Source organism: Oryctolagus cuniculus, chromosome 2 (assembly GCF_051225735.1).
Source record: "Oryctolagus cuniculus isolate XC-2025 breed Fujian yellow rabbit chromosome 2, ASM5122573v1, whole genome shotgun sequence".
Classification (NCBI taxonomy): Eukaryota; Metazoa; Chordata; class Mammalia; order Lagomorpha; family Leporidae; genus Oryctolagus; species Oryctolagus cuniculus.
In genome coordinates, this window is record NC_142868.1 from 69,859,814 (window position 1) to 69,876,839 (window position 17,026).

Genomic DNA, 17,026 nt, shown 5'->3' on the forward strand with positions numbered 1-17,026 from the left:
ACTAAATAATTGACCTCCCTGATCATTTCACTCAGCGCAGATCTAGCAGTCCTTTTGTCATTGACCACTGGTTCTCCAAATTATAGATTCTACATCTTCATTTCATGGCTTTTGTTACAACTTTAATTACATGATTACTTGGACAATTACCTTTCAAAAACTGGCTCCCTTCACTGTGAGTTTCTCAGAAGATGTCCCCAGTGAGGGTCAGAGAGGTCAGTACACAGTACTGAGCAGACCCTCAGCCGATGACTGCTGATTATGATATAAAAAGCAATGATGCAGGAAATGTTGAAAGAGCCAGAAGTTAGCCACTTAGAATTTTATTCTTCATACGATGCTAAGCATATGTTATATCTAAGCATAAGTTATATCTATTTTCATTATGATAATAATTCAGTGTGGAAATGTTTTACTATCTCAGAATATGATTCCATTTCTTATTTTTATATTTTTTGTTAAATGCCACATTTACTATTCAGTCATGTTCATCAATTTAAGAAGAATTATCTTATGTATAAACCAGAATGGACAGAAATTTGGAGTTTACTAGTAAAACCAAATAATGTTTTAAGTGAACACAGTTAACTGCTTTTAATGCTTTACGTAGTTTCACATTCATAGAGTGAAATATTGTCATAAGGATCTCTTTTTGTTCCTTCAGTGATTTCTTCCTTTTTTTAAGATTTTATTTATTTATTTGCCAGGTAGAGTTACAGACAGTGAGAGAGAGAGAGAGAGAGAGAGAGAAAGGTCTTCCTTCCCTTGGTTCACTCCCCAAATGGCTGCAACAGCTGGAGCTATGCCAATCTGAAGCCAGGAGACACGTGCTTCTTCCTGGTCTCCCATGGGGTGCAGGGCCCAAGGACCTGGGCCATCCTCCACTGCCCTCCCGGGCCACAGCAGAGAGCTGGACTGGAAGAGGAGCAACCGGGACTAGAACCCAGCACCCATATGGGATGCCCACACCACAGGTGGAGGATTAACCCGCTGCGCCATGGTGTTGGCCTTACAGTGATTTATTTCCTAAAGCTCCTTTTTCTACGATAGATGAATAATATGGAATTTGTGGTTTCCAATTTTGCAATGTGAATACGAACTTTTTAACACAATTTTTAACACTTAACATTTCCTCCTACAGTCACCACATCAGTACATAGTAAATGGCGAAGCAGCAATTGGTTTGTGAATATTGTCGATACTGCATCAGAAAGAGAGTCTGAGGAAAAGGGTTCTTTGAGGGAAGTATCCAGGCTGACATTGGATCTCTGTCCCATGGCCAACACAGCAAGCCACACCCTTTCCTTACTAATGAGCCTAGAAACATTGCCAGTCCTGCCCTGCACTGTGGAGAACACAAGGCTTCTTATGCCTCAGCACAATGTACTGACTTTACTTCCATTGCCTGGTCCAGTCACCTCGCCTGGTCTTTATATCCAGACCAGGAGATAGCAGGGCTGCTGTCTCATAAGACAGTTTGGCAGACGGGAAGTCACTTTGCAAAGCTAGTTTATGTGGGCGATAGCTCTGGAAGGCAGAGAGAACGGATGTGAAGAGTAGTCAGGACTCTACTGTCCAGAATTTGAGTCTTTTTCTAAAAGAAGAAATCTTTTAGGGTCAGAATTTTCATTCTAATGCCATTGAGATGATGTTGCTTTGATTTATGCAAAAACACATTTTAATTATAGGGACTCTTTAAGATAATGATTAGGGAAGTGGTTTTCTTTTAAATTTCGTTGGTTAAAATTGCATTGAATGCAATGCACTTATTTTAAAATCTAATATGACTGTAACTGTGAAGACTACATGCTTGCATATATTTGCCCACATTCTCATTTCATATGCAGGCGATAAAGGTCAGATCAATGGCTGCATCATAGGTAATGCTTTTTATTTCTTTCTGCTCTGCTTCTCTGTATGTTGTGGAAAATGAAAATCTGGCAACATGCTTCAACTTTGTTATCTTTCTGATGCTTTTTAAAAAATATTTATTTATTTAAAAGGCAGAGTGAGAGAGAGAGAGAGAGAGAGAGGGAGAGAGGGAGAGAGAGAGGGAGAGAGAGAGGGAGAGAGAGAGGGAGAGGGAGAGAGAGAGGGAGGGAGGTCGGTCAGTCATCCATTTGCTGGTTCACTCCCCAAATGGCAGTAATAGCCAGAGCAACGCCAATCCAAAGCCAGGAGCCAGGTGCTTCTTCCAGGTCTCCCACACGGGTGCAGGGGCCCAAGGACTTGGGCCATCTTCTACTGCTTTCCCAGGCCACAGCAGAGAGCTGGATTAGAAGTGGAGCAGCCGGGACATGAATCAGCACCCATATGGGATGCCAGCACTGGAGATGGTGGCTTTACCTGCCCGCTATGCCACAGCACAGGCCCGGCCCACTTGATGAGCCTTTCATCAAGAGACATGCTTAGGCGGGAAGAGCATGTAGGGGGTGGGAAAGTGGTGAGTTTTAGAAAGACAGAGTTTTGGGGCCAGCATTGTGGCACAGCAGGTAAAGCAGAGGAAGCTGGCCCAAGTGCTTGGGCCACTGCACCCATGTGGGAGATCCAGAGGAGGCTCCTGACTCCTGGCTTCAGCCTGGGCAACCCCTGGCCATTGCGGCTCTTTGGGGGATTGAACAGCAGATGGAAGATTCTCTCTCTCTCTCTCTTCCCTTCCTTCCCTTCCTCCCTCTCTCCCTCCCTCTGTGTGTGTGTGTGTGTGTTTTCGTGCGTGCACGCACTCTTCTCTTTGCGTAACACTTTCAAATAAATAAATAAATTTTTAAAAAAGAAAAAGAAAAAGAAAAACAGAGTTTGAGGTCCTCAGAGGCATTCAAACGAGTTTACCAGCTGCTTGGAAATGTGAGTCAGGAGCCCGTGCGACAGATCAGGGATGAGACAGAGGTTTGGGGATCATCATCAGGGAGGAAAGAGGCGAACTCAGGGAAGACAGCGGAGACTGAGACTAGAGGCACAGATCCCAGGGACTGCACTGAGGCTCAGCCAAAGAAAGAGGCCCCTGCAAAGGGAATTCAGAAGGCGAAATCAGAGCAATTGAAGGAAAGCCAGGAGCTGCCAGTGTCACAGAAGGCAGAGGAGAAGAGATTTGAATGCAGGTCAGGGATTCACCTGCGTCTAAGGCTGGCAATCTAAGCCTTTCCCCCTGGCATCCATTTCCAAACGTTACTTCACACTGACTAATACATTGCCTCTCACCTTTAATAACATTGACACGAGGAAATTAGAAGTTATTCTTTGAGTTATTAGAACTGCATAAGTGTTAGGCTTACTGTTTAATATTTAATTACACACACACACACCTTCATGGACTTTACCGATGAAACGGTTCAGGGCATGTCAACCCAAAATATGCCCCTTGGCATACTGACTGTTTTAGGTTAAAGGTACTTGTAAAACAGCAGATGTAAGAAGTCACTATGACCTTCCTTCTGTTTCTTAAAAGCAGATGGAATTGTGCTGGGAAAAATGTCCTCCCTGTGCCAGAAGGAAAGTATCGGTCTTATCAGCAAGGACTAGAAACTGAGGCTGGGGGAAATCGGTAAAACAGGCCTGTTACACTGGCCCGCACCTTCCCAGCGACTTCTCCACCGATTGACCACCCTGGCCAAACCTCCTTTGCCTTGTCACATTTCACAATTTACTATTCTTAGTCTGATTCAGTATGCAGGTGTCCAATTCTAACTGCATTTTTGGAGTCTTCACTTTCAAATTCTGAAATCTCTGGTTCTGTTGATCTGTCTTATGTTGCCTTAATTCTCAGGCCCAGCCAAGCAAAACAAAACAGCGACTACTACTACTATTACAAAAACACACCTGGAAACATGGGAAGTATCTTTTCTTTGAATTTAATGATTTTAAATTTGAATACTTCTGGCTTGCACTGAATTTTCAGACTATGTGTGAAATTACTTGTAAAAAAACCAGAAAAAGATATTCAACAGTATCCATCGTTTGTCAAAATTTTAGAAAAGATGGTGATGTTTACCAGCTTTTCCATTTCAACATATCAGAATTCCTCCATGGATAAAACAAAGACAAAAAAACCTGAATGAATATTTTCAAATTGAACATCGATTTTTGCCAAATGGCAATGAAAATTTACTAGTTTTGATTCTGTGAAATCAAAGAAGTGTCAAGTGTAAATATTAAGGAGCAGATGTGCATATGTAAATTTTATGAATAAATCAAATTAGAAGAAATGTATTAAGTTAAAGAGTAGAGTCTCTATGTTAAAAATAGGCAGCCCCATGGGCCAGCACCGTGGCTCACTTGGTTAATCCTCTGCCTGCGGCACTGGCATCCCATATGGGCACCAGTTTGAGTCCTGGCTGCTGCACTTCTGATCCAGCTCTCTGTTATAGCCTGGGAGAGGAGAAGATGGTCCAACTCCTTAGGTCCGTGCACCTGCGTGGGAGACCCCAAAGAAGTTCCTGGCTCCTGATCGACACTCCTGTTGCAGCCACCTGGGGAGTGAACCAGTGGATGGAAGACCTCTCTCTCTCTCTCTCTCTCTCTGCGTAACTCTTTCAAATAAATAAATAAATCTTTAAAAAAAAAATAGGCAGTCCTTGCTCTGCACAGTTTTATGCTAACGGGAACCTGTGCATAATGCATTGTATTATCACTGTCCTGTGACAACTGGGGGGACTGCCTATCTATTGTAGTCATTTTCCATAATTTATTGCACAAATCTTAAGACAAGCATCATTTTTTTCTTAGTCTATTGCACCTCTAAAGAGGTAGGAACATATATGCTATATGCTTATTCACTGTTAGATTCAAACTTCATTATAAATTTTCGTAAGGCATAGTGAGAAACTACTTGATTGTTTAAAGAGCATTCATAGCAAAGATATATGCAAAGACACATGTCGCTCCCCCTCTTTGTGGAGGAGCGACACTGAACCCTGCCTAGGCTTCATATCCGAATCACGGCACCATTATGTCGCTCCCCCTCTTCGCGGAGGAACGACACAGGACCCTGCGTTGTTCTTTGGTCTGCTCGGCCCTTCCCGGGTTTGCTGCTGGTTCTTCCCGGGTTGGCTACCAACCCTTCCACCTCCGTGGAAGGGCGGTTCCCCCTGCCACTTTCCCCACTTCCATGGGGGAGCAGCACACCGCCGGCCGGCTCTCTCGGGGGCTGCTCAGATGTTATCGGGATGTTCCCCTTAGATGTTCCTGGTGCATGTTGTCTCTCTCCTCCTTTATAGTCCTCTTCCACCATTCCCAACTCTGCTACCCACACGCCGAGCACGCTGCTCTCCTCCAATCAGGAGCAAGATCGGCTCCTGTAGCTCAGTCAATCAAATTGGCGAGAGGCAGCTGCGTAGAAGCTGTTTATTCCTCTCCCAGCGCCATATTGTGGGAGAGCAGATGCATAGAATAAGTCTTAATTCGAGTAACTTAGTCTAGTCCGAGTTGCTCCCCACAGACACACACTACAAAATTACCTTGAATGTAAGTTCGCAAAATGTCTTGGTCTGATAAAGAACTAAATTCATTTTTTTCTTCTAATTCACCATTTATAGAAGTTTTGGGCCCTACACAAGAATACAGAAATATAGGCCAGCCATGGTATCATCTCCTGGGTCCTTGTCTCTTTGTAAATGTTCAGAAATTTGGGCTACTTAAATAAAAAGTTAATCTTGTCTGTCAATGTTAGCACTTGGGCCATATAGTTACAATTCATTCTGTATATGGACTACATCTTCCATCTAGGTCATGGCAGGTAGAGGAAAAAGTCTTTTCATGCAGGCTTCTTTTTTCCCAGACATTAAGTCATTAAAAAGAATAATAGATGTCCATATGCCCACATTTATATTAAAGTAGAAGGTATAAATTCAATTAAAGCCCATTGTGCACCTCTCTTATTGAAATCTACTTCCTACCTCCAGAGTTAACCAAAATTTAATTTTTATATTCATTGGTTCATATATTTCTTGACACTATTATGTAGGTTTTTAGAAAGTCCTCTCTTAAATGGTAAAGTAATTTTTAAGGCGACTTTATAACTTTTTTTAAAAAAGGATTTATTTATTTATTTGATAGAGTTACAGAAGGAGGGAGAGATACGAAGAGAGAGAACTTCTATGTGCTGGTCTATTCCCCAAGTGGCCACAACAGCCAGGGCAGGGCCAGACGAAAGTCAGGAACAATGAGCTTCACTCGGGTCTCCGGCATTGGTGGCCTTGGGTCATCTGCTGCTGCTTTTCCCAGGCCATTAGAAGAGAGCTGGATTGGTGGAGCAGCCAAAACATAAACTGTCGCCCTTACAGGATGTTGTTTTCATAGGTGGCAGCTATACCTGCTATCCCATAGCACGGGCCCCAGAGTAATTCTTAAATTTGCAAGTTTTTATCTTGATGGGCTATTCTGCATTTTATCCATGTTTTCTGTATTAGTTGACATTGACGTATAGTCAGAGTGTAAAGTCTTAAAACACAAAACGCTGATTTATATAAAATGGGGAAGGAGTCTTTAGGAATGAAATTATTGAAGCAATATAAAATGACCCTTATGACATGCAATGGGACATTTAATTGCTTAGGGTATTAAAACTAGTTATTTGTGCTCATTTAAAAATTATTTGGTTTTACTAGTAATCCCGTAATTGCCTTCCTGTCTGTACTTAAATTAATAAGTACATCGAAGTGTTAAATATAACACACCATAATTTTCATTAAAAGAGATAGAAAATGATCTCTGCTAAATGTTTGTACACATGCATTTTTATTTAGTCACTTAAAATACTGAGTCAGAAAAAGGGAAGTGTGAATATATGAAATGATGATTTGGACACAAATAATTTCTAATCTTTAATGCATTTTAATTTTAATATAAAAATAGATAAGATACTGTCTGGAGGATAGAAATCTCACTACTATCAAGTTTTGTCACCATAGCATAAAAATTATCAGTTTGTTTTCAGACAAGTTTTTACAAGCTATGGCTATTAAGAGATGGATCTCACCATGTGAGACAATGAAAGCGTATGTGCCAAATTGAAATTAATTTTGAGACATGCACTGACTTTCAAAGGAAAGTTGTTTAAAAAAAAAGAACAAAATGAAATGTTTTTGTCTAAAGACCAGTAGCCATTATCAAAACTTTTTTGACAAATGATAACTTATACTTCTATTGAATTTACCTTTTCACTAAGTTTTTCATTCTTTTTCTTGGTTTTATCATCATTACCTTGATGCCAAAATAATGTTTAGAAATGCTTACATCTAATTTTAGTCTTATATTATCTTGAAAGAAAATCATTATGTAGATGTAAAAGAAGAAAATTTATTTAGCTTTACGTTAGGAATACAATTTGCTTTCTTATTTTAACTCCACCACTAAGAGGTGATGTTCTGTAAGTTATTTACTTCCCTGAAAGGTTAGGGTGTTATGCCCTGTACAGCCAGGGAAAGGGCCATTTCCTACTTCACAATATGCTCATTTTATCTAATCTAAAATCCCAACTCCAATATAGCTTTTCCTCTATGATAATACCTCTGATTTTCTGGTCTAACCTATGCCCAGCTGCCAATCTAAGCCCTGTGCTCCCACAGTACTAGGGACCTGCACATTACCATCCTTTTTGACCGAGTTATTGCTGCTTGGATCAATGTGTTTTACTCTCTCACCAGACTATTCATTTGCTGTGGCACAACTTTTTGAAAACAGGGAGTGGAAACAGAACAGCATCCCATGCATGTTCATTTAATGATCTTGACTGATCACAGTACCCTCAGATCTATTTGAAGGAGCAATAGCAAATTTCTACTTTCTGCATTCAACTTTTAAAGACTACATCAAAGACTTTGAATGTCTCAGTAAAACTTATGATAAACAATTTTTGATCACAATTGAATGTGTTTCAAAAATGAGGGAAAGAAGCATATGCAAAAGCAAAAAGGCAAGAAAGGTTATCCTTAAACACTATGTGAAGGTATTATCAATTATAGAGTGCAAATTCATAAATAAACTATTTTTCAAGTATACAATATGGTCACATTCAAAACAAAAAAAGATTATCTTGGTCTTTATCACCACTACTTTTTTTTTTTTTTAATTTTTTTGCCAGGCAGAGTTAGACAGTGAAAGAGAGAGACAGAGAGAGGGTTATAGACAATGAAAGAGAGACAGAGAGAAAGGTCTTCCTTCTGTTGGTTCACTCCCCTAATGGCCGCTATGGCTGGTGCTGCACCAATCCAAAGCCAGGAGCCTGGTACTTCCTCCCGGTCTCCCATGCAGAGATGGGAGGGTACAGGGACCCAAACACTTGGGCCATCCTCTTCTGCCCTCCAGGGCCACAGCAGAGAGCTGGACTGGAAGAGGAGCAACCAGGACTAGTACCTGGCACCCCAACCGGGACTAGAACCTGGGGTTCCAGTGCCGCAGGCAGAGGATTAGCCAAATGAGACATAGCGCCAGCCACCACTACCTTTCTTTAACAAAAGTGAACAGAGCTTCTTGAAGAAATGGCCAATTTTAAGACTGAGACAGTAGCTATACAAAATGAGCCTGTTACACCTTATAGTGCCAAGAAAAAAAAAAAAAACTCAAAATATTGGGCGTTTGTCAAAACGACAAGGGATTCAACTGAACGAACAAACTACTCATGAATGGCCAAAGCTGGAACAATTTGAATAACAAAATAAGTAAAGTAGTATTTGATTATAATCCAAAGTACAAAATAAATATCCATGTGTTCAAACTGATATGAATAAATGAATTTTGAAAATGGGGGGGATAGACAAATCTCCCATGTAGAAAAAGTCTAAATAATTTATGCAAATGCTCTGTGCTCTGTCCCAAAGGAGGAGGAGTACAAGTCCCCACTCCTAACATGTGGCTGCACACAGTTGCTTTCTCCACAAGAGTACAGTGTGGGAATGAAGAGAAAGTAACTCCGTAGGTGGAGAAATCTGACAAACACTACCCAGACAGGTGATCAAAGTCAACATCCATAGTGATTTGTCATGCTGACTGTGTGTAGCCTTGATATAATAAGATGAGAATGGTACTTTTTCTTGTGGTCTTCCACCCCCAAGCCCATAATCTCAGTCTGATCATTAGAAAAATCTCTGAAAAATTTCAATAGAAGGACATTCTACAAAACACCTGATAGCATTTCCAAACATTGTCAAAGGCCATCTAAAGGAAAAGAAAAAAAGGAAAGGAAATTGTCACTGCTAAGGGGAGCCTTAGGAGATATAATTGACTAAATGTGACATGGTATTCCAGATAGAACCCTGGAACACAAGACGGGCATTAGGTGACAATCAGGGAAATATGACTGTTCATTATGACTTTAATAACAATTTGTAGATACTGGCCCATTAATTTTAACAAAGGCACTATATGCTATGTATGATATTAATTATAGGGGAAACTTTGTGGGGGATACATGAGAACTCTTGTCCTATCTTCACAATTCTTTTGTCAATTTAAAATTGTTCTAAAAGAAAATACTGGGTGATCCAAGTTAACTAATAGAGTAACTAAAATATAATGCTTTGGAATGAAATGAACACTTTAAGATTTGATGTTTGTTTATAGGCCTTGTCTCTTCTGTTGAGGAACAATGGTTTTTTTTTTTTTTTTTTCCATACTATGTGTTGAACTTTTTACATAGGGTAGGGTTAACTGTATGATTATTAAGTAAACTGAAAATTGATCTTTGTAAAAATTAGGAGTGGGAATGGGAGATGGAAGAGGAAGACGGGTTGGAGTGTGAGTGGGTGGCAAGTATCACTATGTTCCTAAATCTGTATATATGAAATACATGAAACTTGTATAACTTAAATAAAATTTAAAAAATGAAAAAAACAAAAATATTACAATGGATATTTTGTTTCTGACCTAAAATAGTTTGTGTTTAAAGTAAAAGAATATTTTTGTGTTCAAAACAGGAAAGTTGAACTTAATAACTGCAATAACTCACACTGGAATACAAATAAACTTGTGGTCTGAGAGAATCTCTTTGTAGGAGGTTCTGAATTGTTTTTTGCTTACATTCTCCAGAACCTCCATTTAAGCGTCTGCCCTTTCTCTGCTGATTATACTTACTTTGGGGACATCAATTCAGATATACCAATAAATGCTGCTCTTTGAATAGTGAAGTTGGTGCCAAATTACAGCTCCTACAAATAGGAACTCCAGGTTTTGTTACTGCTAGTTTTCAAATGCTTTATCCAATAACTGGATCAACTATCATCATTTTGCTAAATTAAAACTGTATCTTAAATAAAAGTGCATAGTATTAAATAGAATAGTGACTATAAAATTTTCAACATGAAATCTGATAGCAGTTTAATTTTCTAATAAGTGTAGACTACAAATCTTACTAAGTTTAGTCTGTTTAAGGCGTTAGTGAAGTAACAAATTCATTTTTACAACAATTCTTCAAGAGAGTTTAGAAACCTTCCCACTAAGAAAATAGCAAATCAACTCTAAGCTTCCTGGGTGACTTAGCATCTTACAGCAGCCAGAAGACGACGAAGCTCCTTCAGAGACTGACTCATGCAAGTTCATCTACAACTATCTAGGTCTCTCCCAATTGGTCATATTTTCATTGGATATTATTTACTATGTCTGGAATCCTAATACTTGGGAGTCTTTAATGAGAAAAATAATACCAAAAAATGCAATGTGCGGCCAACACAAATTTATATGATCAACAAGAGAAAAGAATGTTTTCAGATCCTCGACTTGATTATTTTTGTTTGATGTGACAGATTTGCTGAAAAAGCTTACAAATCCTCTCTTCTCCTCTCTTCCTCTCCACCTGTCCCTACCCCCACCAACATACGCATACACACTACACACACACACACACCATTTCACAACAACATCCCATCTGACTGTTAACACACACGTCAGCTCTAGGCTGCCCAGATTTTGAGGATAATTGAGTCTACTGAGTACTCATTTATTCTCGGTATACACTACATTACAAGTAATAGTACTGAACTTTGCAATGGTTACAATGTTCCCTGGGAGTATGTCAGTAAAACAGGCAAAAAAAAAAATCTAGAAGTTTATTATTTTTCCACCAGTATATTTAACACCACCTTTGGAGAGTGAACAAAAGGCACAGTGTCAAGTAGATAGACCTGGACAAAATGCTGCTGTTTGTTCTTTATGAGCACAGGGGCATATTTAAGCACAGAAAGACATTCCGTGGGTCTCCTGGGACTTCCTTCTTTCAGCTGAATTATGCCAGCATGTTCACACCACGGTGGTTCAGACTGTGTTGGAATGTAAAATGCAGACATCTATTTGCCAATGCTTAAATACCACAGCTATAAAAACTCATATTAGGATTGAACTTGGACTTAAACTATCATGGAACAAATGGGAGTTTATTGGAGGAAAAAAAAAAGTGTGTCCACATGAAATTACTGTAAAAAGATATGGAAATAAGGAATGTCCTTGTTTGACAGCTTCTATACTTATACAATGAAGCCTCAAAGTCACCAGAAGTCACCTGGCTTTGGATTATGTTTCAAATCCGGGCTCACTGACATTCATGAAACTTTTGGCAAACATGGGCCAAGTTTCGAGCAAGGCTGGGTAGAATACTTCTTTCATGTGGGACCGGTGTGAAACTCAGAGGCTTTGGCTGGGTTTCCCCTTGAGTTTCACATCCAAACAACCCAAAGTTTCAGAGTTAAAATTAAAGGGGTGACACGTATCAGAGAAAAGAAAACAGCAACAAAACAGGAGAAGAAAGAGCAGTGGAGTGGCCGTCTACCATCCTTGTGCCATTTGATTTGGCAATGGAACTTGCAGTGCCTTCAACACTGCATTCACACCGCACACTGCTGAGCCAGGGGTTCCCAGGACTGACGGAGCTTTCTATATGCCCAAAGCACATACCTAACATAACTGAAGGATTTATAATGGTGATTATACACAGAAAATGTGATGATTAATATGCTCTTTCCAGTGCATATTTGAAGGGGGGAAAGTAGCCATTAAGTGCCAAGTTTTAGAAATAAAAAAAAATTCATAAAAATGTTTTCCAAACATTTAAAAATTTATATTTAATTTAGTTGAAGAGACAGACGCGGAAAGAAATAGAGATTTCCCTTCTGCTGGTTCACTCCCCTAATGCCCACCACAGCTGGAGTTGGACCAGGCTGAAACTAAGAGCCAGGAACTCCATCCAGGTCTACCACAATCACAGCAGGGAGCCAACTACTAGAGCCACGGACTGCTGCCTCCCAGGGTGCACCTTGGCAGGAAGCTTGAATCAAAGGAGGAGCTGGGACTCCAACTGAGGCACCCTGATGGGGGGTAGGAGCATCTCAAGAGAGGTCTTAACTGCTACTGCAAATGCCTGCTTGGATTTTTCCATGCTAATGAGAAGCCCAGAGATCATATTGCAGGAGCCCCTAACCCAGAAGGAATCTCTTCCATGGCATTCACCGTCGTTCCCACCCTTTCAAAGTCTTGTGCTGCAGCCGGCCACTTGCTTCCTGTTGTCCTAGCAAGGTGCAGGATATGGGACCCAGACTGTGACAGCTCTGTGGAGCCACTGTCCTTGACTGGCACTTCAACGGTCTCTCGACAGCATTAGATAAATCCTATTCCTAACCTTCAGCAGAGCTCACGGGGAACACACTTTCACTGGGCAACATTCGCTTCAGTATCACACTGAGGGCTTTGAAAGGACCCTGTGCTTGAGGCAGGAAAGAAAACAAATGTAAAACACACATGAACTGTCCTTAAAATAAGAGAACAGTTCCAAGTGGATCGAATGACTAGTAAGTGCTATAATTTGCCCATTTTAGGAAATTCGGTTTTTTGGGTTTTTTTTTTTTCATTCTTTATCCCTCACACAGAAGTTCCACTAGTAGAGCACACTTTTGGCTACTGAGGTTTGCTAGTTTTTTTTTTTTTTTAATTTTCCTTTGCTTTCTTTTTCCTTTTTTAAAAAAGATTTTGGTTACACAAAAATCACTATGCATTTAAAATGCATGTTCTTTGGACATGTGGTTTGTGACAGCAATGAACTCCTTTAGAAAAGAAAAACCTTTAAGCTTCAGGGATTTCAGTGTTTATGTTAAAAAAAAAAAAAAAAACAGCAGCAAAGCACATGGTAGTTCTGAGAAGCAGGACATGCAAGTTGACAGAATCAGCCTGGGTTCTGTGCCGTCACTTGCTGCCTGCTTTCACACATCTGCTTGGAGCAGAGCAGTGAGTTGTCAGTGTCTAAGTGGCGAGAAGTCTTGCCAGCAAGCCCTTTTCTCTTGGTTAAGGGTCCCCACAGAAGTAAAATCTAAGGCTCATCAGTGAGAAAGACCAAAGCCCCAGTAAATTATTTAAAAGAAAGGCTATCAAAGCATGAAACTGAGAAAGAGGGAAAAAAAAAAAGGCTTTTAACTGAACATAGTAAATACCCACAATCAAAGTAAACGTTATGTTTGAAGTTAAAGTCCACAGATCAAAGTACTTTGCAAAATGTGAAGTACAAGCAAAAGAAGGGAGAGAGGAGAGGCTTGGAAAACTATCCCAAATATTTTATTGTTACATTAGACAAACTCACCAGCAAATGTGCCTAGCAAGAGATTAGCTTAGGTAAGATTAGGCTTGAGAAAGAAATTCTCAAAACTGAGCCACATAAATTGTGCTAAGGATATACAAAACAATTAAAAAAAAAAAAAAAAACTAAAAGCAATCTCCCCTCTCAAAACAACTGTTTTGATTCCACCCTTGCAGTGAACAGATGAAAACAGAACATATAATATAACTCTTTGTCTTTCAAGAACTATTACTAATCTATTTTCTTTGTCAGGTGTTTGTATCTTTTTTTTTAAATGCCCTTAAAAACAAGAACATAGCCTAAACATCAAAATTATGATGTCTGAAAAGCCCTCTGGCTGCATCTTGTGCAATGAGGCTTAATTAGAGTTCTGAGCCAGCGCTCGGTCAAAGTCAAGTCTATTGCAGGTCAATATTACAGAGAGCTTCAAGCAAAGTTTAAAATTACAGCCACAAAATGCACAGATGCTACTGCTGTACTCTGTAACACAGTATTTACCTGGAAATCGTTCGGATCCCTCCCTTATTTTCACTATCATTAAGTTATTTTGAAAACACTGGTCATGAGCGGATAGAAAAACAATTAAATAATTCCAGAATAAAAACCTTACCTACAGGCAGCTGAGTTCCACAGATGCGTTCAACAGAGGAAGTAGGAGTCAGTGGCCTTTTACATGTAGAGATTGTTTATTTAGCCCTTTTTAAAAGGTCTTGAACTCCAGAGGTTTAAGATTAAGTCCAAACCAAGCGTCTGAAGGAAAAAAAAAAAAGGCAGAGAAGGCAAGTAAGAGAGGGGAAAGAATCCCAGCTGCTGGGTGGTGCTACCGTTCAGAGAGCTTTTGAGCTATTTTCAGCACGAACAGCAGCCAGAGTTGTCTGCAATGGGATAAAATGCCTGGCCAGAGTCGCCACCCCCACCCCGCAGGGGGTGTGTGTTGGGGGGGGGGGACACCAGCCAGGAAACCCACAACAACTTGGTTCATTGTGCAAATATTCCCTTAAATTTTGAGGAAAACTGCCAGCATGATTGGAAACACCAAACCAACTAGTCTGGAATCTTAAAGGAACACAGTGCCTTGCCTTGCCTTAGCCTTCAAGTTTGCACAATGCTTTACCTGAATGGCTGAAAATACCAGGCTCTTATTTATGCTTTACTGAGAACGAAGAGTTTTCTTCTGATATTTTAAAAAAAATATTTTTGATCTCCCAATGGGACTATCTGTCGTCAGTCTATTCTTCTTAAGGCTGAAGACAAATGGTTTCTTTCTAGCTGGCACCTAAATTTCCAGTTTCATCAACTATGCTATTTTTGAAAGCTACTGGGTTAAGCTGTTGACATTTCTTATCTGTTGGCAGAGACCGGGGACCATTCAATGACACAATGCAGATACCCCTGTTTCTGCCTTCCGAGGTCAGTGAAGAAATAATTCAGATGAGGTTACCAACAATGACTGGCAAGATTTGAGTCTTCATGTAGCTTCTAGAATTACCAACTAAGATTTAGAAGTCATAGTCATTCATTCATCTATTCATTCATTCAACAAATATTTGTGTGGTGTGCACTCCTGAGCCTCCTGTGTCCCATGCACTCTGAGAACATAATGGCTCTTGCCATCAGAAGCTCACAGCACACACATGCAGAGAGAATAAATAAAAACAGAATTTGCTACACTTTTCAGCCTTTTTTCCACATCAGATCTCTTTCTGCTGTGTCTGAAAGAGGATTCTATGCACATCGGAACTACTTCTGTAGTTTCATTATTGCCTTTTAAACAACATCACTATGAAGGAAAATCAGTTTCTCTGCCAAGGAAATATTTGCACATTTTTATAAAGGATTTATTCCCCATACCAGAGAACCCTCAGTCAGGAAGTCCTGCTGACGGCTTGACATGAGGAGTGGAAAAGTATTCCCTAATCTTGGTCCAGCATAAAAATCTCCTTGATACATTTTATAATTAATACTATGAGGGATTAGATGTTCATATCAAATTCATTTCTTTCTCCCCTATTAAAGCAAGAAGCTGGGGCCTATGTTGCGGCATAGCAGCTTAAGCCCCTCCCACAGTGCAGGTATCCCATATGGATGCCCATTCCAGTCCTGCTGCTCCACTTCCAACCCAGCTCTCTGCTAATGTGCCTGGGAAAGTGGGCAGAGGATGGCCTGAGTTCCTGGGCCCCTCTACCCACGTGGGAGAACCGGATGAAGCTCCAGGCTACCTGCTTCAGCCTGGCCCAGATCAGTCCTAGCTGTTGTGACCATCTGGGGAGTGAATCAGCTGATGGAAGATTTCCCTCTCTCTTCTTCTCTCCCTGTGACTCTTTTAAATAAAATAAATCTTAAAAGAAAAAAAACCCCTGAAAGACACTGAAACTAGTTAAATAAAATACTGAGGATTTTTTATGACATGTAGCAAAAGAGTTACATGACTAATCTGAGGACTAAGGTAAAATAGCAAAATCCTTCAGCTCACTACACCTTACATTGAAACTATTACATTAAACTAAGATTAAAATGCAATACTTAAGTTTATATTTCAAAAAACTCTGATTAGGTATTTAAAACTTGTTTTAAAAATATATACTGGGCTTAAAAAGTCACTGTGGAATAAAGAGCTTTTCTGTACATTTCTTTCAAATTGTTACATTTTAATATGTGTTAAATACCTTCCAGTTTAAAACAGGACATTTGTTTTACTTGGTCATGATACTGATCACCAATTCTGCAGGCAAAATTGAACACCTGGCCTCAGTTTCTTTTTTTAAATCATTTTTACGTATTCCTTCTTATGATAATTTATAACAAACAGGAAAATACATTTGAAAATAGGCCTTCCTTGAGGAATTATGAGTGGTTTGAAACAAATGAGATTAACTGTTCACTAAGTCAGCCATTATTTTTAGATTGCCAGCAGCCTGCTTTCCACAGCGATCCTACAGGAAGTCTATTGCATCGCTTCTACCTGTCAGTTATATTATGTCAAAATCTGCACTTGAACCAACAGGTGATGATGACCTTGCTGGCTGCTTCCACTTAGGAAGCCTGCCCACTCACTCACCAAGGTCTCCTTTATTCCTCCAGGACCCTGTCGGTACAAACAGCCTGTCCATAAGCACCTTTCAACAGACTTGATGTCACAGAAGAGTACAGGTTGACCTTTAGGCATATTTGAAAAGTTAGATGATAGTAAAGTTTCATTTTTCTACTTACTCAACTGCCACGACTTTCATCTAATACAATTGAAGTCTTAACAATTGTATTCAATATTAATGATTTATATACATATATGTGCTTTCATTCTTTCTTCCATAAATAAACTGATGCAAAATCACTGGGAAATACCTGCATTGGAAGGGCTTTGGCATAACCCCACCTTGGTATAAAATGGAAATAATCGCATCAATGCACAGCGGGCTTATGCAGATAAAATGCTTAACTGAGTAATGCCTGACACACAGCAAACATTTGATAGAAATTAAT

General features: G+C 39.8%; 1 protein-coding gene across 46 annotated transcripts in view; it reads right to left on the reverse strand.

The window, feature by feature from the left end:
* SORBS2 (sorbin and SH3 domain containing 2) overlaps positions 1-17,026 on the reverse strand; it is a 381,834-nt gene that overhangs the window by 178,841 nt on the left and 185,967 nt on the right. For 33 of the 46 annotated variants that reach the window (XM_089325783.1, XM_089325827.1, XM_089325806.1 and 30 more), the window contains one exon: positions 14,157-14,296. The gene's annotated coding sequence lies outside the window, so the exon portion shown is untranslated. Of the gene's footprint in view, positions 1-14,156; positions 14,410-17,026 lie in introns of those variants that run through there. The other 13 variants (XM_089325809.1, XM_089325819.1, XM_089325816.1 and 10 more) reach the window with 6 other exon arrangements.